This window comes from Alexandromys fortis, unplaced genomic scaffold (assembly GCF_014885135.2).
Source record: "Alexandromys fortis isolate MF-2015 unplaced genomic scaffold, M_Fortis_MF-2015_v1.1 scaffold_8_1_9099942, whole genome shotgun sequence".
Classification (NCBI taxonomy): domain Eukaryota; kingdom Metazoa; phylum Chordata; class Mammalia; order Rodentia; family Cricetidae; genus Alexandromys; species Alexandromys fortis.
This window is the reverse complement of record NW_026067898.1, coordinates 7,354,367-7,377,622: the sequence shown is the minus strand read 5'-3', so window position 1 is coordinate 7,377,622 and position 23,256 is coordinate 7,354,367. Positions and strand designations below refer to the sequence as shown.

At 45.5% G+C, this 23,256-nt stretch overlaps 2 long non-coding RNA genes across 2 annotated transcripts in view; one reads left to right on the top strand and one right to left on the bottom strand.

Moving 5' to 3' along the window:
- Positions 1-23,256, top strand: part of LOC126487193 (uncharacterized) — a 48,793-nt gene that overhangs the window by 7,675 nt on the left and 17,862 nt on the right. Inside the window, exons 2-3 of the long non-coding RNA XR_007588312.1 lie at positions 2,738-3,781; positions 3,886-4,489. This is a non-coding gene — a long non-coding RNA (uncharacterized lncRNA). The remainder of the gene's footprint in view (positions 1-2,737; positions 3,782-3,885; positions 4,490-23,256) is intronic.
- LOC126487196 (uncharacterized) lies at positions 3,633-16,737 on the bottom strand. Its single transcript, XR_007588313.1, has 3 exons — positions 15,148-16,737; positions 3,898-13,516; positions 3,633-3,754 (listed from the first exon to the last, which is right to left on the bottom strand). It is a non-coding gene; the product is annotated as an uncharacterized lncRNA (long non-coding RNA).

Here is a 23,256-nt window from a genome sequence, read left to right as displayed (position 1 = left end):
ATGGCCAGTCCATGTGACTGGTTTTTTGTTTGTTTGTTTGTTTGTTTGTTTGTTTGTTTGTTTTTATGATCTTGTGTGGACATCTATTTGGGCAGCAAGTTTCCCATGGGTTGCCAAGACCTGGGAACATTCCCTGTATGATTTGAGGATCTCCCGGCTATCAGAAGCCTAGAAGCGTACAGCACACAGGATTCAAGCCACCCCTGCCCTGTTTTTATTGCTACTGTTCACACTACAACCATTGTGATACAAAAGGATTTAGAATGTAATGTGGTCACCATGACTGGTCCATGTGTTTTCTACATTGAAAAGCTAAAGAAACCTAAAATCAGCTGGGTGGTGGTGGTGCACACCTTAATCCCAGCACTTGGGAGGCAGAGTTCAAGGCCAGCCTGGTCTGCAGAATAAGTTCCAGGACAGGCTCCAAAGTTATAGAGAAACTTTGCCTAGAAAAACCAAAAACCAAAAACCAAAACCAAAACCAAAAACCAAAAAAACCAAAACGTAAAAACAAAGTTTCAAGAGCTGTGGTGTTCTGCAGCTCTGACGTCTGTAAGCCACAGTCACGTCACGTCGTGTGTTCTTACAGCCTGCCATAGTGACGGTGTGTGACAGCATTCTACAGGTGACAAAGTCATAGCAGATGGAGGTTACAAAGTCCAGGGTTTGCTTGAGTGAGTGCTCTCCCCTCCCCGGACCTTCCTGCCACAGAGAGAATGTTCTCCTTTTCCCTCTCTTGGCATACACTCAGTCTCAGGAACCCCAGATGCACGGTGTCAGTAGCACCAGTTCCAATGGTAGGCTTTCTTACTCTCAGCCAGTTACAGATTCATTTCCAGGGGATTCTAGATTTTTCAAAGTAAGATAACTGGAATGCTCACCAGATTGCTGTGTGCCTCAGAGGGGCTAAAGGCAGATACTGTTTGAGTTTAGAACTAGAAGGTCTCCAAGAGTAAAGAAGAGGAAGACGAGCAGAAGGTCCATGTTAGGGTAGCCAGGCTTGCAAGAGTGAAGTCCCCTGAGCTGTGCAAGGCAAGCACCATGGTTCTTATCGAGTGCTGTATCAGATTGTGTCTCAAAATCTCAAAATTGCTGTTTGGAGACACAGACAGATTTTTTTTCTATAAAAACATATCCAGGGGTTAGCTGCCAGGTTTCTCCCTAAAGTCTACTAGAATTACATGTTCAGTTGTTAAGAGCACTGCCTGCCCTCCCTGAGGACCCAGGTTTGGTTCCTAACCATTTGTAACTAGTTTCAGGGGTTCTGACATCCTCTTCTGTCTCTGAGGACACCCAGCATATATGTGTAGGCAAAACACAAATACACATAAAATAAATTAACTAATTTTAAGAAAAACTGTATTTACTCTGAAATGGCATTTTCCACTTCTCTGAAATTCCATCTTCAGAGAAGCCTGGCACGCAGCAGGGAAACTGAGTCTTAAGGACAGCTGAAGCTAGCGATGGTGAACCTGGATCCTTCTGAGCGCAGAAACCTTCAAATGAGCATAGGAGGAAACTGTTTCTCGGGGATAACACAGAAGTCAGGCACACCAAGAACAAAATGAACTTTTCGTCAGTCTGAATCCTGAAGGTCAAGTCCACAGGCTAGTGACTGGAGGACCCAGCTTCTCCTCAATAATTTAACCTCTGTGGGTGACGACTGGTAAGGTGGACACCCTTGTATTTCTTTTGATCTCTACAATGATCATCAGTACTGCTGCTGGGCACAGAGCCGGCGCCAAGAAACCGTAGTTCCGTGTAGTGAGTAAGGGGATTTACAGAGATGACTGGCGTGCCTTGGCGCAATGGGCTCTTCTTACAGAGATGAATTCTTTGAGATGATAATAGGCGGTTTGTGTAAGATCTGCCAGGCGGAGCAGGAGCGTCCTGATGGATTATTAGTGAACATTCACACAAGAGTCAAGAAGTTAATCCACAGCCAAAGGTGCTTCACCACTTATGAGACACAAGGCCTTGGGTGTGTCACCTAACCTCCAGGTCCCCATCTATAAAACATAGGCAGTGAGAACACCCGTAATATAGGGTTATTATGTGGCTTAAGTAAGACAATGCCTATAGAGTAATCAGTAAAGTGTTTGGAAAACCAGAATTGGCAAGATCTTAGGAGCCGTGCAGGTGGTCAAACCTCTGGAGACGACCCAGACATGATAGAGGGCCCTCCTCACAAAGGGGTCCCGAAGTTTACCTTGTCCACCAGTCTTTGCTATATCATTGTAAACTCATAAGAACCTCCCTCTTCCAGAAGCCTTTTTAGGGTGTGATGGCCAACTTTTCCTCCAGCCTTGTACTTGCTTTCTCTGATTAAGCTCTAAGACCTTTCCCCCTCCTCTCCCACCCCTCTTATTCCCCCCCCTTCTCTTTTGATCCTAAGAGTCGAAGTCAAGGCCTTGCCCAGAGTAAGCCAACCCTCTGTTACTGAGCAAGACTCCCCGAGCCAAAGCCACACTCTGAAAGTATTCTAACACCCGCGATTAACAACAGACCTCACCCTGGCCTTCTTTCAATTTATCTGAGGGGTCTGTTCCTGTTAGGACTCCAGGCTGGGCTGGATGACAGCGGTGACATCCCAAGAGGCCAGGTGAGAAAGCAGAGGCAGAGCAATTGCTGGGAGAGAGAGCTGAAAGTGGAGAACTGCCCCATTGGAGACAGTAGGTATTTGAAAAGGAGTCCAGGGGGCTGGCAGTTTGCCTGGGAGTCTCATTTCTGCCTGCAGTGCTTGGGATGAACGCCAGGGCTAAGCCGCCTCGTCCAAACGCTCACCGGCACTCACTACGCCAGTCTGATAGCTGCAGCAGCAACTGGAAAACTCAGTGGTGAACTCCCTGCTTTTCCCAGTACGTGAACGTCAACACCAGCCGGACGTTAAGTGTGAACAGCACAGCAGTAAAGAGTTTAATCAGAGAACAAGAGAGTTCCCTCCATGTCACAGAAGCTGGCAACAATTTCCCAAGGTAGATGTAGGTGAAATGAATGAATCAGAGAACAAGAAAAGCTCGGCACACTGGTGGATAATCAATCAAAACAAATGCAACAGTGTTTCAGAGACGATGACATCCAGTGGCCAAGAAGCATATGAAAAAGTATCCTCCTTGGGGCTGGAGAATCCACTCAGGGTAAGAGCACTGGTGGCTCTTCCAGAGGTCCTGAGTCAATTCCCAGCAACCACATGGTGGCTTACAACCATCTGTAATTTGATCAGGTTCCCTTTTCTGGCCTGCAGACAAAATACTATATGGAAAACAAACAAATAAACAAACAAACAAACAAACAAAAACAAAACAGTCTTCTTATTAGAGATGAGAAAAACAGGAACCAAATCCACAATGTGGTTTTAAATTACTTGTATTTATGCACTGCGTGTTCCATGGGCCAATTTTCTCCCTTGACCATGAGGGATCTGGGGATCTAACTCAGGGCATCAGGCTTGGCACAAGTTCCTTTACCCACTGAACCGTGTTGCTGGCCCTGGTTCAAATATTCTTAACGGGAAATTCCAAAAATGAGTAATATGTAAACTTAAAATCGCACGGCATTCTGAACAGCTTGCTACAATCTCAGTGTCCCACTCCGCTGCTTCTGGGATGGGAAGCATGTCACACAGCTTGCCGGTGGGTTAGTTACTAGTGGCCAGACTAGTGACTCTGAATCCAGGATGCCACATCGCTCATGTTCGGCGGCTCTTAATTTACTTGATAGGAGTTCCAAAGCAAGAAAGCAGCGAATCTGTCAACTGAACAGCCGGAAGGGGAGCGACAAAGTAGCATTTCCCCTCCCTCCCTCCCTCCCTCCCTCCCTCCCTCCCTCCCTCCCTCCTTCCCTCCCTCCCGCCCGCATCCCTCTTTCTGTTTCTTTTTGAAATAGGTTTCCGAGTACCTCAGGCTGACCTCCCACTAGCTACGTAGCCAGGAATGACCTTGAAAGTCTTCTCCGTCTCCAGCTCTTGGGTGTTGGGGTTACTGGCGTTGACCACCACGCCCAGCTTATGTGGTGCTGGTGAAAAACCCTAGGCTTTGTTTCTGCTAACCAGCTGAGCTACACTCTCAACTCCATGGAGTTTCTTTACACGAAATGTAAAGACTTAAGAAGAGGGAAGAAAAAAAATCTATTCTGAAACTGCTAAGATCCACTGGGAACAAATCTTCTTACTTTACACATTTTTTTATGATTTAGTGGATGAAACCTAGCATCACTCACGCTGAAAACAAGTTCTTCTACTGACCTAGAGCTCACAAAACCAGCCTCCCACAAGGCAGCATGGGCACATTTGGCCAACAGGATGTTGGGTGAGAAACGTCAGTCAGGCAAAGGTGTGTTCTGTATTGTACCATTTCACTTACGGGTCTCAAGTAGGCAAGATCAGCCTATGGCCTGGGAACTCCAGAGTCCAGCTGTCCATCATGCTTGCCAGTACGTGTTAATCGTACAGGATGGCGGCTCCACCACGCTTTTCACACACGTATGTAATGTACGTCGATCATTTTCATCCCCTCTGTTGTCTTCTATCCCCTTCCTTCTCACAGGTTCCTTTCCTTTCCCTCACGTGATTCCCATTCTGCTTTCATAGATTCTTCATACGAGAGAAATGTTGCATGCGTCTTTCTGAGCCCGGCTTTTTTCATATAACGTGATGACTCCCAGTTCTACCCTTTTCCTGTAAATGATATGATTTGTTTTTGGGAATAATACTCCATTGAATGTATAGATCCCATTTTTTCTTTCTTTCTTTCTTTCTTTCTTTCTTTCTTTCTTTCTTTCTTCATTTTCTTTTTCCTTCTTTTTCTTCCTTCCTTTCTTCCTTCCTTCCTTTCTTTTTGGAAATAGGGTTTCTCTATGTAACAGCCCTTGCTGTCTTGGAATTCACTTTGTAGACCGCCAGGTTGGCCTCAAACTCACAGAGATCCGCCTGCCTCTGCCCCCCAAGCGCTGGGATTTAAGGCATGCGCCACCATGCCAGGTGATCGCATTTCTCTTCATCCACTCATCTGTTGATGGACACCCAGGCTGATTTCACAACGTGACGGTTGTGAAATAATGTTGCGATTACGTGGGTGCACAGGTCTTTCTGTGACATTTGGACCCAGCCTCCTTTGGGTATCTGAAGGAACTGACCAGCTGGATAATATAACAGAGTCTCTGCTTTGTTTTGGAAACCTCCATAATGGCTGGAATAATTATTTTCCTACCAACCATGTTTAAGGACTCACCTCCTCTATCCTTTCCAGCATCTGCTGTTTGTTCTCTGGAGGACAGCCATTCTGACTGGGGTGAAATGGGATCTCAGTGTTGTTTGGTTGACTGAGGACGTTGAACTTCTTGTGTATATATTTACTGACCATTAGCACTTCTTTTTGAGCACTATTTATTCGGCTCACCTTTGCATCATTGATTAGATTGCTTGTTGCTGGGTAGTAGAGATCAAATCCGGGGCCTTGTTTCTACCACTCAGCTACCCCAGCCCCTTAAGTGATTTGAGGAGAGATAAGGCTTAGGAATAAGCAGTGGCTTCTGGTTTTCTGAGAGTGTTTATCCCCTTGCTAGGTGCTGGCTACATAGGGGTGTGCTTGTTTTATGAAAATTCGTGAATCTCCCTGACTATGGCTTGAACATGTGGATGTGCGGATGTTCTACGTCAGTGCAAAGTGATTTGCAGTTAAGACAAGAACACTGTTGTTCTTAGGCTGCCCTGCCTAGAGAATTCTAGATGGGATTTTGCCAGCCAGATGGAATGATGGGAGAGTTGGAAGGCCAAAGGAAGATGAGAGGGGTTTTCCCTAGCTGTGGGGGTCACAGCAGCTGCTGATGTGCTTGCTATGTCAAATGGGGTTTTCTGGGCCTCCACTCCTACCAACGCCATTGGCCATAAGTGGCAGTGATGTCCACAGTGGCTCTGTAGACAGCTCCATGACTTCTAGAGTGTAACCATGTGATCTGAACAGGAAGCTTAAGGACGGCCTCTGACTTCTGCTCTTTCCTGCCCTTCTTGCGGTTCCTGGAGCACATGGTAACTGGTATCCAATGGCAGTTGTGAGGTGAGTGCAGCCCACAAGCTGATGGGTAGCTAGCTAGTAGCTGGTGGTTGATTCCAGGAATCTCCGGAAAAGGGAACTAGCACTTGAAATTCTACCATCTAGGGCCATCATTGTTTCAGGAGAAAATGAGCCTGACTTTGCCTGATGTGCCATACAGCCTTGCATGCCACCAGATCTGCTGGCTTCTGCTGCCACTCAATAGCAAGTCTCAGAACACGGTTTGTGCTCTCTTCACGGGTAAGCAGCACAGGTGCCTTTACTTTTCCCTACGTGCCCCACAGTTCTTTCCACCCGTGGGACTCATTAAGTACAATAGGGAACCCTCCAGAGAGGACCACGCAAACACAGTGGAGAGCCAACTGAAAGTCTTTATTCCAGCTGGCTGAGACTACTCATGTATCCAGGACCCAAGTGTAGTGCCAATGTTTAGAGAAAGCGGCCAGTGTTTTGAAGGTAAAAACCACAACCTGGTATCTCCATTGGCAGCTTCAGGGGAAGTTTGGAAAAGCAAGCAGTTTAACAAAAGCCGAGATGAGCAGTTAGCTGGGAGGGGGTTTCTGCACAAGCAAGCAGTTTAAGAGAAGCTAAGGTAAGTTAGCTGGGCCATCTTGACCTTGGATTCCTAGAATAGAGTTGGCTGATTTTCCATGGGGATTCTTACCAAGAAGATAAAATTCTAGTCAAACCTAAAATGGCCTTAGCAAGAAAACAAGATGGAGGCACCTGTGCACCATCTTGCCCTGCCACAGGAAGACTCCCTATTCTGGTAGCATTCCCTATCCTTTCCTTTTGGAACATCTTCCTGAGTTGCTTATTTTACCAAAACCCTTCACTAGTGGCACAAGTCTAGTTTATGATCCCAGCCCATTATGACATTGTCCCCAGCCAAGACTTCCATGGATCAAAGTAGATTGGTGAAAGACTGGAAACAAAAACTTGCCAGCCTAAGGCTCTTATACCCAGCTTTCCCATAGAAAACAGTGCCCAAAGTAGCAAACATGAGCACCGAGAATCAGAAGCCCAAAGAAAAATTGCATGATGGCTGAAGAGGACTTACTGACGCTTGGGGGTACACAATTGGAGTGGATGTTAGAAAAAGTCCATCTAGACCGGGAACCTGACCTCTGGTGTGTTTGCAGGTCCTGGTTTAATGCCTTCTGGTCTGCTCACGCCTTCTTTTCTAGGCACGACTCCCACTGGCAACATCGGCACTCCAGGGATAGTGTTGTAAGATCTCAGACCTCAGGCCCTATCAAATTACAGCCTGTGTTGTAACATGACCTTGTCAGATGATGTACATGGATGTTAAAATTTGGAGACTAGAGCTAAGGAGATGGTTCAGTCAGTAAAATCTTGGCCAGTAAGCATGAAAATCTGAGTTCAAGCCTTAGAACAGACACACACACACACCACACTTACACACCCATACATAGACTCACAGACCCTCACACAGACACACACACGCTCACTCATACACACACACTCACTCATACTCACTCACTTATACACACACACACACAGACTCACAGACCTGCACACAGAGACACACACACACACACACATACACATACATCGACTCACAGACACACACACACAACACATACATAGACTCAAAGACACACACACACACACTTGTAATCCTAGTGCTGGAAAGGCAGAGAGAGACCAAGCGATCCTTGGGGTTTATTGACTAGCCAATTTAGTGAGTTCTAAATCAATAAGAGACCCTGTCTTAAAAAATAAAGTAGATAAGCACTTGAGAAATAACACTTGAAATTGACCTCTAGAACCTGCACACACACACATACACACACACACACACAGTGACAAGCACCACAGGTACTCTCTTTATTATTTAGTATCTATACTCTTCAGGGCAAGGCCTATATTATTCCAGGTCTTATAACAGCAGATCGTGTGAAGAGCTGGAGTAAACGGAACAACTCTCTCATGGTCCCTGGAGAAGGTACCTATCGGAGCAAGGCTCATTTTTCATGTTCAGAATCCCGTTCAGATTCTAATCTACTAGGAAAACTAGTAGCCCATTTGCTAGTAGCATGTGGTTCAAAACTAAGTGTAACAAGAGGAAGGTATTTAAATAGATATTTAAATAATATCATCAGTCATTTAACTTTCAGCTACACAAAGATAATTACACTAGAATCCACCTATTCACTCTGCCCTGAGAAAATGCGAGGATGTTGTAACAGGCTCATGCTTTTGGGCCATGACTGAGCGCCACTCCTTTTTGGCTAGGACATGAATCCATTTGATTTAAAAAGTTTAGGGTGTATACTAGAATTTGAATGGTAGCAACGCCCTGTGACCCTTCCCCGGAGTGAAGTCATATCGTTATTCAGGGTACTTGTGAAGACACAGGCCCAGCTTCTGGACTCACTCAGCCTGGGAATTTGGCCCATGTTAGAAAGGCAGGCCCCCAAGGAGGAGAGTGTCCCAGCTTGTCTCTTCCTAGAATTGGGCTTGGCAAAGCTGCAAGCCGAGGGGGCTTCTGGGATGTTGGCATCCCAGAAGGATTTTGAAGGATTTGGAACAGAGACAACGTAGACTTTATGAAATGTAAGGAGACAGTATCGCAAAGGTAACAAGATTCAAAGGTCCCTTCTCCCCACCCTCATCAACTTGAACAAATTTCAAACCAGGTCCTACTTGGCCCCATGGTTCAGCAGCTAAAGTACATAGGTGATTACCTCCCGTCAATAGTGTCCCTATCTCATCTGGGAAGTAGAAGTTGATAAAGGACTTTTGTTTTTAAATAGGAGAGTTAATAAATTACTCTAAAGTAGACTTTAATAACTGGGCCTTGATAACAACCGACACATCCATTAATCAGCTTCCATCACTGCCAAGTTCCATGTCTGCACACATTTGAAGGAGAATGTTACAGCACTCCAAACAACAGAAAATATTTACGGTATAAATGTCAAAACACCATTAGCTATTGCTCATAAGTATAAAGAGAAATTAGATATGAGTACTCAAGTCAGAATGGAATTTAAAGTAATTAAATTAAAAATAGATCTAGAATGGGAATCAATCAGTTTACAAAAAAAAAAAAACAAAAAACAAACAAACAAACAAAAAAACCCCTCAATCCAGAACAAGGTCCCATCCAGGCAGAGGACCTTGGTGCTTCAGCCCCGTGGTAGAGTCCTTCTCTGGTACGCCAGAGGCCCTGGGAACAACTCCCAGCATTGCCGAAAATCAACAAACTTAACAAATAAAACCAACATCCATGTTCCCATCCTGAGCCTTATCTTATTTGAGGAGATAACCCTTGTACTCCACCTGTGAGATTAGAGTCGTATGTTTTATTTCTCCTACTCACCTGCCAAAGTGCTGGAAAGAGATCTTTGAGTCAAGAAACACATTCTCGGGTCCGGAGAGATGACTCAATGGTTAAGGGAGTCTACTGCTCTCGCAGAGGTCCCAAGAGCTTCCTTATCAGCTGGCTTACAACCACCTGTAACTCAAGCTCCAGAGGGGTTGAACGCCTCTTGTCTCCTCAGGTACCTGTACTCATGTGCCGACATACACACAATTAAATAAATAAATAATAAATAAAAAAATAGCATTCTAGGCTGAAATACTACAGATATAGAAATACTAGAATATAGAAATTCAATTTCTATAAGTTTTATAACAAGTTAAGGCTGGAGATGGGGGCATAGCTCAGTGGTAGAACTCAAGGTAAATGAGCACATACATGCACACAAACATGCACACACATCAACTAGGGAAGCCTTATGCACACACTCAGTTTTGCAGCTTATTGACTTTCATGGTCTGTCCTGGTGAAAAACCACATCTAGATATAAGTAGAATTTTCTAACTGGATTTGAGGAAACAAGAGAGCCTTGAAGTGGTTTCTATTCTGAACATTTTTATTTAGTCAAAAGGGTTACCGTAACTTGAGCTAGGACGTTGAGGTACTTCTTTAAACATTGTAGAAATGAAAGACGTAGTTTTCTGAAACTCATCCCACACTGCCTTTTACGGTCACTTGTAACATGGGTGGCAGAACAAATCGTCAGGTAAAGAGCAGCAGGCGGCAGGACTAAGTCCATATGCAAAGACTTTTATTCCACAGGAAACAAAAAGGAGCACAAAGTGAATCAGAGGCCAGGCTGAGCCTCAGATGATGAACGCTTGGGAGAGAATACCACAATCTTGGTTCACGTGGTCTCTTAGATGCCAAAGCAGGGGAAACAAAGACAGCATAAGGTAGACATTGTTATTCTTTTTTTTTTGCGGGTGAGTGGAGGGTAGAGACAGAACGCAAGACACACGACGGTGCGGGGTTAGGAAGGAGACACAAACACGCGGCGGTCCCACGCGGGTACACTTTAATGGGGGAGGGGTAACAACAGGTAAGGTACAGCTGTGCAGAGACAAGAGGGTAGAAGGGGAGAGAGAGGGGGCTCGTGGAGACCCCTGTTTTTAACGGGGAACGCAAGGGCGTCTGGGAGAAGTGTCCTGCGCCTGCGCGTGCTGGTATCCGTAGTCTAGGAGGATGTTGGGAGCTGTAGTCTCCAAAAGGAACAACAGACATCATCAGATTAAAAACCTTCCTGGGTGTAGTGGCCCTGTCTTGATCCCTGACTCCGGAAGATGGAGGTAGGCAGATGGGACTTTGAAGCCAGCTTTGACTGTGTATTGAGTTTGGGGCCAGTCTGGGCTGTAGGAGACCCTATCTCAAAAAGGAAAAAACAAACAAAAAACCAACCAAACAGCCTACTCCCAACCTTAAACTTTTTTTATTCAAATAATACTAACAAGAAACTTATAGAATGGTAGAAACTGTTCAAATCATGCGTTTATGTGCGTTTTTAGATATGAACTCAGTAACATAAAAAGGCAAACCACCCAGCTTGAAAATGGATGAAGAGCTGAAGAGAGATTTATAGACGACACACAGTGAACTTCAATAAAAAGCCAGAACGCCAAGAAGAGCAGCCAGTGTTCCCTGGGTCTGAGTTCAGAAGGAAGCTTGGTGGCCATTTAGTGACGGAGGGATCACAATACTTGGTGAAATTCAAACTCAACCTTGAGTGTCTTGCCTGGGCTTGTTCTTGTTTCAGCTGCCCAAATAAACAGCTACCGGAGAGGCTTCCTGGATCTGGCCAATGAACTGTGCTGACCCTTCAACTCCTTGAGGCTGAGCACTTCCTGGGGTTTGCAGCCTAATTTGCATAAGCAGATGGGGGGCGAGAATGTGGGCCTCAGCATGAGCCAACCTTTTTTTTTTTTTTGGTTTTTCGAGACAGGGTTTCTCTGTGGCTTTGGAGCCTGTCCTGGAACTAGCTCTTTAGACCAGGCTGGTCTCGAACTCACAGAGATCCGCCTGCCTCTGCCTCCCGAGTGCTGGGATTAAAGGCGTGCGCCACCACCGCCCGGCCTATGAGCCAACCTTTTATTTTGTTCCTTGAAACATGCTTTAATTTTGTGCCGAAGTCTGAATTTCCCTGGCTCGGGAACTGCTCGTATTTGAAACTAAGCCTCCCTTTTTACCTTGTATCCTTTCCTGGTGAATTTGTGTTGACAACAGAAATGAGCAGTAAACACAGGAAAAGACGCCCGCTCTCTGGAACCTTCAGAAAAATGCCCATAGAAACCGCGATGGGACACCGCGAGATAGCCTCTGCCTTGGCTACAGTCAAGACATAGTGACAGGGGTCATGAGGGAGTGGGGACCTTGGGGCTGTATTAGTTTTTGCATAGCCATGGCCAAAATAACTGAGAGAATAAACTAGAAGAGGAAGGATTTATCTTAGCCGGCAGTTCCAAGGCTCTCAGTCCTTGGCTGTGCTGTTTCAGAGCGGGGTGGTGGGGAAGGGGTGGTGGGGAGCTTTATTTTCAAACAATTTAAACACTTGTGTGGGGGATGGGAGAGAAGATTCCTATTCAAACTAATGCTGTCACAGGGCCCCTCATGCATTGTTGGCAGAGATGGCAAGAGTGCAGCTATGTGGGAAAGAAGGGGGCAGTTTCCGTTACTTTATTTTTATTATACTTATTAATTTGTATGTGGGTATGCAGGTGCCACATCAGGTATGTGGGGATCAGAGGACAGCTTGCCACCTTCTTGTGTGTCCTGGCCATGGAACTCAGACTGCCAGGCTCCTTGGCAAGTGCTTTTATCCACTGAGACATCGGCTCGGTCCTAAAGGGTGTCAGTTTCTCAAAGGCTAAATCTAGCTATCATACGACCCAACAACTCTTCTCTTAAGTTTATATTCCCAAAGAAATAAAAATATGACCGCATAAAACTTAACTATAAATGTTCATAACAACATTTACAACATCTAAAAAGTAGGTATAACTTGTATGGACAGTGAACGCAGGCTATGTGGAAGAACCCCACAACAAAGGAGCAGGTTTTTTTTGTTTGTTTGTTTTTTCGAGACAGGGTTTCTCTGTGTAGCCCTGGCTGTCCTGGAACTAGCTCTGTAGACCACACTGGCCTCGAACTCACAGAGATCTGCCTGCCTCTGCCTCCCAAGTGCTGGGATTAAAGGCGTGCGCTATCACCGCCCAGCCCAGGACATGTATTTATGATTCCATGATGAGTGTAAGGTTCAGAAAAGGTAACTGTGTAGAAATAGAGCATCGATTAGTGTTTGCCTGGGGATACTGTGGGAGAATTGAGGGAAAGAAGTGGCGGAAGCATGCACAGATAGGAAGGTGCCATAAAGTCAGGCAGCTGAAACACAGAGCCCACAAGCGGAAGGGATGTTCTGGAGACTCAGGCCCACAGCTGAGCGATTTTGAGGGGAAGAGAAACGATTTTGTGTGCTTAAAAGATGGGAAGAAAGGAAAACCTCATTTGGTTCTGGCAGAAAGGAGATTTAGAAACAGTTTATTTATTCTTGCGTTTCTCAACCTCTTACCAATATTGACATTTGGATGGGATAATTCTTTGCCGTGCGGGTAACAGAGTAAGCTAACTAGACTCTTGCCGCTCTGTTTCTCTAGGCACACTTCACAGCAATACAAACCCAGAAGGAGAAATGTAACATGACCTCACCGGGTGTCCCTCACTGGTGACCCAAACACAGCCCAGTCGGGAAGGTTAGTCTCCATCTTAGATTCCTGCTCTTTTCTCGCTCTTTAGAAATTGGGCTCCATTTGATATCAGCCAAAGAGGACTTTGAGATGCGTTGGCGAACTTTCCTGCATTAGTCCTCGCTTAGGTTCCCCCAAGAGCTCCTCTCCCATTTTGAGGTTGCTCTGCAGTGCAGGGCTGGTCAAGGTGAAGAACAGCGAAGACAGCGGATTCTGTAGGGCCATCCGGAGAACCCGCTCTTTTATTCCACCCAGTTCAGCCACTAAAACTGTCGATCTCTCTTGATTCTATGCCTTGAAGTATGAAGGAGGATGGCTCGGGAACCTGCAGGGAAGGACTCACTCAAACGCAGCACTGGGCAGCGTGTGTCAGGAAGCATCTGAAGCGTGTAAAAAGATGCCATAAGCGAGCGTTGAGATCCAAAGGGACATACTGGGAACATGTTCTGGTATTTGGCCAGTGGGGCATATATATATATATATATATATATATATATATATATATATGGCTTGACTGTGTAATATAAATGTCATAGGGAGATAAAAACAGGCAACTTAAAATATAATCAGAGCAGCTTAATAAAACACAGAAACACACTGTCAAATGGCACCAAATAACAAAATCTGGGGAAAGAATCTTAAGCTACTAAATCTATACAGAAATCCAAACAGGATTTTAAATGGATCTCTGTTTTTTGTTGTCTTGAAATGCAATTGAACCCCAACTGATGTCAGGTAAACCTACAATGATCATCTTAAAGGAATTTTTTTTTTTTTCCTAGCAGGTAAGCAATACATTATAGGATCAGTCCCTGTTTAATGTCTGTAAAGTGTTGACTCTGCCGCATGAAAGTAAAGACCACGGGTCAAATGCTTTGGGCAAATGACACAAGCTTTATTTTCTGTCAGACAGGGCTATCTCCCTAAAGTGGAGTTAGAGAAAACAGCATCAAATATAGGAGGTGGTGGGGTTTATACAGTCCCCCAAACCTTCAAGACTAGGGGGTTTTCAAGGATTGGGGGATTTCCAGAAGAATTTTGGTTACGTATGAATTTGGATAAATATTTCAAATATTATTTGACAGAACATCTTATCAGGATGGATGGAGGTCAGGGTATAGGGTGTGGAACATGGAAAATTCCAGAAATTTGGTCAAGACCTGGTCAAAGTTTTACATAAAAATGGGAATAAATTTGTTTTGACTTTGCCACAAGATGACTTTTGACCTTAAGAGGGGGTCAGGTTGGCCCATCAAGGGTCAAAAGTAGGGGACAAATGGGTTGATATAATCCATATGCTTGACTGCAGGAATGGGGTGGGGGGATGGGGGGTGGGGGTTACTAGTGAAATTGTTAAAGAAGTTTTTCCTACTTTGCTAAAAACTGTCTTCCTAGAGAGCCAACCAGATTAGAATGTAAAATTCTTGGACTTCTCTTGGTTCTGGACCAGAAAGTAGAGTCTTGGGGGAGCCGGGACCCCGATCTGAAGCTCCTCTCTTCTCTCCCCATCCTTTGTGAGGATGCCCCAGGCCACACACCACGTCTGGACAGTAGGTTCCATCTGGCAAGCCTAGAGCCAATTACACATCGTACTATTGTAGTCTACTCTGAGAAAGAAGTCTAGGCAGGTCCTGGGATTAGTCTTGGTACATTTGAACAAGGAATTCTGAAGTAATACCCTGGTGAGGTCTAGAAGGAAGTTATGAGCTCTGAGAATATCTCCTTGGCCTCTGTCTCCTGTGGTGGTGGTGGGGGAGGGTCGGAGCAGGACTCCCTAAGAGCCTGAAGCTGGTACCAACAGTGCTACCTCCTGGAATGTGGTCGTTAGCCAGAGTGAGGCAGTCCTGGCATGGACCTCTGACCTGCTCTGGCAGGAGGAGGGAGCCTGAATTGGGCTTATCCAGACAGCAATGGTCGAGCCTCGGAGTGGGCACACAGTCTTATCATCCACCCCGCAGAGTCTGCCCAGACTTAAGTGCCAGTTAGGTTAATGATTTAAAAGGACATTTACCTTTTTGCTCTGTTGAGGAAATACCAGAAGGTTCTGGAATTGCTTTATCAGACTCACAGAGCGTCCGTTTTTCACTGAGCAGCGCCTTCTCTGCTCCGCCGCCCTCCAGCAGTTCAAGGATCCACTCCCTTTGCTTGTTCTCCCTTTTCCTTTTAATCATGTTATCAGTAATTATCCTGACAGTGGCCTTCTTTCCTTGTCTCCCGTCTTCCTAAACTCCACCTCTGAACGAAGGCCACTACACTTTCTCTCTCTATTCTGCCGGAGGAAAAAGTCCCACATGGCTTCATGCCAGTGTAAACTGACTTACTTGTTCTAGCTTTCACTCCTGCTTGTTCAAGGCTGCTCCTTACACTGGGCGTGGTGCCGCACACCTGCAATCCCAGCTCTTGGGAGTGAAATCAAGGCGAGGGCTGTGAGTTCTAGACCAGCCTAGGCTACATCGCCAGATCCACCCAGAAAACCCCCCACCCTCCCCACATTCTCCAGAATTCCCTTTCTATGTTTCTCCCAGTTCCCTCAAGCACTGTTCTACTTCTGTGTACAACTTCCCCTCTTGCTTAATCTAAGATAATCAACATTTTCAGTCTGACTTTCTTCCTCCTGCTTCTCTCTGCTGAGAAATACTTAAAAGACGACACTGGTTGGTTAGTTGGTTTTTGTCTCATTTCAGAGGGGAAGACACCCAGGGTTTATTTTTCTGTTAAGTCCTGGATCCTGTAGGCTCCTGGCCCCTGCACATTGAAGTCGGCATGATGCTCTGCTGCCCTGCGTCCTGCATTGAAGCCGACATGACATGGCGCTCTGCTGCCCTGCGCTGCGTCCTGCATGTTGAAGCCGGCATGGCGCTCTGCTGCCCTGCATCTGTTTCTGACTGTGCCAGGGTTTTCTCTTACACAAACTCAGCCAATCATCTCTTCTCCCGTTCTTCTCTCTTTCTTTCCACCTTTCCTCCACTTTGCTGCTGAGGTTTGAACCCAGAGCCTTGAGTGTGATAGGGACTTGCTCTACTACTGAGCCACATCCCCAGTCCACCTTTCAGGCCCTTGACCCCTCTTAGTTGCTCGCACTCGCTCCCTCTCCAACCGGTCATCACCAGCCTGCCTTACTTCCATCCTCATTGAGCTTGCATGGCATTGCCCATCTTGCTAATTTTTTTGTTGGTTTGCTTTTCAAGATGGGGTTTCAATGTGTAGCTTTAGAGCCTGTCCTGGAACTAGCTCTGTAGACCAGGCTGGCCTCGAACTCACAGAGATCCACCTACCTCTGCCTCCTGAGTGCTGGGATTAAAAGCGTGTGCCACCACTGCCAGGCTGACTATTTTTTTTAATTATGTTTATTTGTTGGGGAGGGGATGTGTTGGGGACCGTATGTGCCATGAGGCCAGGCAACATCCGGTTTGCACTCTTATTTCCTTACTTTATTGCTTAGCAAGTATTCACTGAGTATGCGCTACGTGCTAGGAGGCAGCACTGCCTTACCCACGAGCATCTATAGCATGACAAATGCTTCACACAGGACGTTTTTGGAGACATGCAGCGATGGCGCGCTTGTCAGAGTGAGAAAGAACTTCCTGGGAGGTGGCATCTAACCAGATGTTGATATAGGAGCGGCGGGGCTGCGTCCCCGGCACCCGGCCGCCCGCATGGCTAGCTTATACCCAGAAATAATTACACGGAAACTGTATTCTTTCAAACACTGCCTGGCCCGGCTAGGTCCAGTTTCTTATTGGCTAGCTCTTACATATTGTTCTAACCCATTTCTAATATTCTGTGTAGCCCATGAGCTGGCTTACCAGAGAGGATCTTAACCTGCATCTGTCTGGAGTGGGAGCATCATGGCGACTCCTCCTCTAACCTTCTTTCTCCCAGAATTCTCTTCTGTATACTCCGCCTACCTAATTTTCTATCCAATAAAATGGGCCAAGGCAGTTTCTTTATTAGTAAGAAATCATTCCCACATCATTTCCCCTTTTTCCGTTTAAACAAAAAAGAAAGGCTTTAACTTTAGCATAGTAAAATTACATATAACAAAACAGTTATCAAGTAAGAATTACAGTTACAATATTTATATCTATTTTATCTCTTATCATAACTAAGGAAAACTATAACTATTTATTCTTCAACTCCATCAAAGACTCCAGAAGGATATAATATTATCTAAGTAAACAAGAAATAAGAAAACTCTAGAAATGACAGAGACATCTCGCTGCCTGGACAGTCACCCAAAGTTCCTCTGTACCGTTGGGGCATCCATCTTCGGCCTACAGGCCCATGGTATCCAGATACATTTCCATGAAGCAGGAAATTTTAAAGACAGTTCAGTCACTTTCTGCTGTGTTCTGTAGAATGTCTTGTAGACTCTTTCATGAATCAGGAACCCCGAAAGACCATCTCACCTTTAGGCAAGTTCAGCAGTCCTCTCTCTGAGGGTTCTCTGTGTCCAGTTTATGCAACAGTCCAGGCAAGAGCAGTTTCTTGCCCAAATGACTATCCAACTCCATAAGGATCCTCTTCGATGCCCATCTTCCTCTTGAAGTAGCTGGTGCTGCCAGGAGCAGACGTGTCTCCTTGTCATGAAAAGTCCTAAGTTATTAAAATATTTTAAATGCCATATTCTGCAGTCTTTGAAAGATATGAAGAATGCCTATCTAATTGAAATATATCTCTATATATCTAGAAAATCTAACTAACATGACTACAAGCTTAACTATTAGCAATGATTATCCATTAACAACCTATATTTCCTAATTATACATTACATTTTAAGTGAACTACATAATCACAATACCTTAATCAAGTTCAAAAATACATATACATATAACAAAATTGACCTTAAAATCCATACCAATGCAAATTATTCATATCTATATCATATCCCCCTTTAAATGTAAAAGAACATTTATAAACAATATTTGGGAACATGGGCGTAGTTTTTTCTCTCCAAACTGCTTCCTGCTGAATGGGGGCACTGTTAATCAGATCATTTAGGGTGTAACCTGTGTGTCAGGTTCATCTCGGTTGGCAGTTGAGTGAAGTAATTTTTTGAGGGTGTTCACAGCAACCTTTCAGGAGGGCGTGGTCTATCATACCATACCGGGATAGATGCAATCCATAGGGTCACATCCTCTGTGGAAACAAAAGAAGACCCTCTCCAAAGCATCATATCCTTAGATCCAAATTTTGAAGTCAAGATACCTTTAGAACATATGTGCAGGTTCAGCTTAGCAGCCCATATAATAAAATGTCTCTTTGTACTTAGCTCCTTCACAGTCAAAAATTTTAAAGAAAACACAATGTACATAATCCAGACTCTCTGTGAATTTTTCATTTTTACGTGGCTTATTTTTCTTTATTTCTCTTAATCTATAACTATCTGTACTTCTGTACTCTGTCTCTTTAAAGACTTTACCCTTTTTCTTTTTAAGACATTAACTTTATTCTTTATATTCTCTTTTTTTCCCCAAGCCTACGTACATTCATCCAACGGTGTCTGAATCTGTTTTACTGTGAATCTGTATTTTTTTTTTTATTATCCAGGAGCATTTCTTAAAATGTTAAGCATTTCTTAAAAACTTAAGTTGCACCATGTATAGGTAATACGGTACTGCCTGTGTCCTGCCCAGTCTAAACCTTAACTGCACGGTTTTAAGGTAATTACGGTAGTTCCTGCCTGAGATCAGCACAGTTCAGCAAGGAGCAGCCGCTCCTGCCTCAGAGTCATTTGGTGCTTTTGAGCTGAGCACAGTTACAGGCAAACAGCAGTTTACATTGGAGCCGCAATCAGCAATTTAATTTTGAGACTGAGTGTGCAGCACAGAAACTCTTTTTATCCAAGTTACAGCCAAATCTGACACGCAGAGCACTGCGCAGTCTGAAAACGCGTCTCTGTATGGCAGCAGGAATCCGCCATGCTCTTCCGCCTGCCTAAGCCTGATTCCGCCATCTGCCCAGGTGTAGGCAGGGAACGCTGAGCCATCGGCAGGTCTCAGAGCAATCTCCTCCGATCCCAAGTGGGAACAGAAACATCCAGTCCCATAAAAGCCTTGAAATGCTTTAAAGCCAGAGTTCACGCTGGCAGCATAGCCCCATGAAGCCGCGCTTTAAAATGACGCAGCTTTTTTTCTCTGCTGTTGTAGCTGAATCAGGAATCTCTCTACAGCACGCCACCAACAAAACAGCAAAAATCTGTGTTAAACTCTCTCTCCCTTATTTTTAAGCCTTCTCAGGTTTTTAAGTGGATTTAGCCCATCACGTCTGGGCGCCATCTGTTGAAATAGGAGCGGCGGGGCTGCGTCCCCGGCACCCGGCCGCCCGCATGGCTAGCTTATACCCAGAAATAATTACACGGAAACTGTATTCTTTCAAACACTGCCTGGCCCGGCTAGGTCCAGTTTCTTATTGGCTAGCTCTTACATATTGTTCTAACCCATTTCTAATATTCTGTGTAGCCCATGAGCTGGCTTACCAGAGAGGATCTTAACCTGCGTCTGTCTGGAGTGGGAGCATCATGGCGACTCACTCATTTAGCTTCTTTTTCCCAGAATTCTCTTCTGTCTACTCCGCCTACCTAATTTTCTGTCCTATGAGGGCCGAGGCAGTTTCTTTATTATTAAGAAATCACTCCCACATCAACCAGACACCCAGGGAACATGCAGGAATTAGCCACCATTGGGTAAAAACTGGAGAAAGTCTTCTTGAAATGTGGAGATAGTCCAGAGGCCAGAGAGAACATGGAACTGAAGAGGCAGGAAATATGGGAAATGAGAAGCTGGACGTAATCTATGGTCAGGTTATTTTATTTATTTTATTTAAACTTTTTTTATGTGCATTGGTGTGAGGGTGTCCGATCCCCTGGAACACAGTTGTGAGCTGCCCTGTGGGTGCTGGGAATTGAACCAGGTCCTCTGGAAGAGCCTCCAGTGCTCTTAATCACCGAACTATCTCTCCAGCTCCCAAGGTCAGATTATTTTAAAGATATTTATTTATTGTGAGTTCAAAACCAGGCCTGGCTTACATAGTAAGTGCCAGGACAGCCAGCGGTAGACAGTGAGACCCTGTCTCAAAATCTTATTTACTGTTCATATAGGAGTCTTTTTCTACATGTGCATTGCATTTGTGCCTGGCGCTTGACTCCAGAAGAGGTTGGGTCCCCTGGAAGTGGAGTTACAGATGGTTGTAAGCCACCATGCAGTTTCTGAGAACAGAACCCAGGTCCTCTGCAAGCGCGGACAGTGCTCTTAGCCACTAAGCCAACTCCTCAGTTCCCTGTGGGTAGATCTTAACTCACCTGTCAAGGTTAAAAGGTTAGATTTTATCTTAAAGGCAATGGGAAACTTTAAGCAAGTGAGTTACCCAGGTGATATCGTGATTTTGAAAGAGCAGGCAGCAGGACGATATGGGAAGTGTTGACAGGTGTTCTCCCACTCATCCTTCTCCCCAGGCTCTGGACTGCCAACCTGTATCTTCTATATGTAAATGTGCACACATGTATCTGGTCCGCCACCACTCTGCAAACTCCCTTGTCAACCAAATGTAAAGCACGCTATTGGGAAGAGAGTCTGCCATTGGCAGAGAGCCGGACTCCATAACACAATTTTCTTTCCTTTGTCTTTCCTTCCTTTCTTCCTTTTTTTTCTTAGGGACAGGGTTTCTCTGTGTCCTGCCTCTGCCTCCAAGTGCTGGGATTAAAGACATGTGCCATCGCTGCCCGGCTATATTACAAAATTTAAACATAAAGCATTTTGCCTCTCAACTTGGAGATTAAATTTGTGCCATAAAACTGATATGCACAAATGTGTAAGTCTGAATTGGTTATTTTTCCCTTCAGTGGTGGGAGAAGAAATGGTTGATCTATGTCTTAGTCAGTGTTCTATTGCTATAAAGAGACACCAAGGCAACCTTATAGAAGAAAGCATTTAATTGGGAGCTTGCTTACAATTTCAGAATGTTAGCCCATTATTATCACGGCAGGGAGCATGCTGGCGTGCAGACAGGCATGGTGTGGAGAAATGGTTGAGAGCTTTACATCCTGATCCATAGGCCACAGGGAGGGAGGGAGGGAAGGAGGAAGGAAGGGAGGGAGGGAACAAGGGAGGGAGGGAGAGAGAGAGGGATGTGAGGGAGGGGAGTGAGGGAGGGGAGTGAGGGAGGAAGGTAGGGAGGAAGGGAGAGAGAGAGAAAGAGAAACTGGCTTGGGTTTTTGAAACCTCAAAGCCCACTCTCAGCAATACACCTCCTCCAACAAGGACATGCCTCTTCCTTCCATCAAGACCATACCTCCTATCAAACAGTCTACCGGCTGGCTGATGACTAAGTGTTCGAATCTATGAGGCAATGAGGGTCACTACAGTGTGGAAGGAGATGTGTTAGGGCAGTGGTTCTCAACATGAGGGTTACGGCCCCTTTGGGAAACCTCTACGTCCAAAAGTATTTACATTAACATTCATAACAGAAGCAAAATTCCAGTTCTGAAATAGCAATGAAAATAACTTTGTGGTTGGGGGTCACCACAACACGAGGAACTGTATTAAAGGGTCAGGGGAAGGTTGAGAAAAAGAAGGGTTATCCTAGATTGATGGCTGGGGTTCCAAGGGATACAGGCCTTCCTGTAGGATAGGAAATTGCTCTTATGAGAGCCAACTGGCTGCACCCAATATTCCAGAGGTTGCACTGGGCCCAACTGTATTAGCTGCTTAGAATAATAATAGGTCTCCCCTCCCCACAAAATACCACAGCCAATCACACATGGCCTTCTATCTGCTTCCTCTTTTCCCTTGGGCAGCTGTCGAGGGAACCCCATAATGCAAGACGGGTGGGACGCAGGTCTGAAATTCTGAACTAGAATATTTATGGGGGCTGGAGAGATGGCTCAGCGGTTAAGAGCATTGCCTGCTCTTCCAAAGGTCCTGAGTTCAATTCCCAGCAACCACATGGTGGCCCACAACCATCTGTAATGAGGTCTGGTACCCTCTTCTGGCTAACTGTATAAATAATAAATAAATAAATATTTAAAAAATATAATATTTATGTACTTTCGATCGACAGACAGATCACAGGAGACCCTGGAATGAGTTTAGATGAACTCACCTGCCAGGAAGAAGGCCGAGAGTTTAGATTTGGAAATCGAGTTTCCTGGGTAGGTGGGGAACGGTGTTCAATTTTGCACAGGTGCTTGTGGAATCTGGCACCTGCGACTTTCCTAGCTTATTACTAACACGGAGTTACCGCACGGGAAGTGGTTGGAAAAGAAGAGGGGAAGCGGGTGGGGGGTGGGGGTGGGGGTGGGAGAAGGGGGTTGGTGAGGTGTAGAAAAGGTATTTCGATGGCAGAGGTCTCGGTGTAACAACCGGATGTGAGAGACGATGTAGGCAGAGCAGCTGGGGTGATCCAGGAGTCTATGGCAACCACCGTAGAGCATAACAACCCTTGCCCGGGAGAGTGTGTGTGTGTGGGGGGGAGGAACAGGTGTGAAGAGGAAATGGGTTCGGCTTAAGTCTGAGATGCCTGGGAAACCTGTAGGGCTAGATGCTCAAGAGTCACAGATGTTCAGGTAAGAGAAGGAATCAATCGTGAGCCCAAATGTTGCCACAGGTCAAAGAGAGAGGAGGGGAAAGTATCCTTCGAACGTAGCTGTGTGAAGCACACAGAGTACCTTGAAGGGGACAATGCCGGGGAGCCCCTGGGAGGCGAGCAAGCTGAAACCATGAGCGTAGAGAATTCTCCAGAAGCGCAGCAGGCAGAGGGAGGAGAGCAGGCTGCAGATGGAGGGAGCTGGGGCTTTTTTGGTCTAGGACGGAAGGAGCTGGTAGAAAGGCAGGTTGAAGACAACGACATAAACGAGAAAGCCCAGCAGAAGAGATGGAATCCATGAAGGAAAGGGCCATGGCGGGTGGGGGAGGGGGCAGCTGACATCTGGCACGGGATGCATGCGGGTCTCCGCGGGTAGAGAACTGAGACACAAAGAGAGGGCAGTGTGTGCAGAGAGGAGGTGGCCCTTCCTCCACTCACGGGCCTGCAGAGGAAGCAGTGTGCTTGTGGAGAAGCTAGGAGTTTTAAAAATAGATCTATTTATTTATTTATTTATTTATTTATTTATTTATCTATTTAT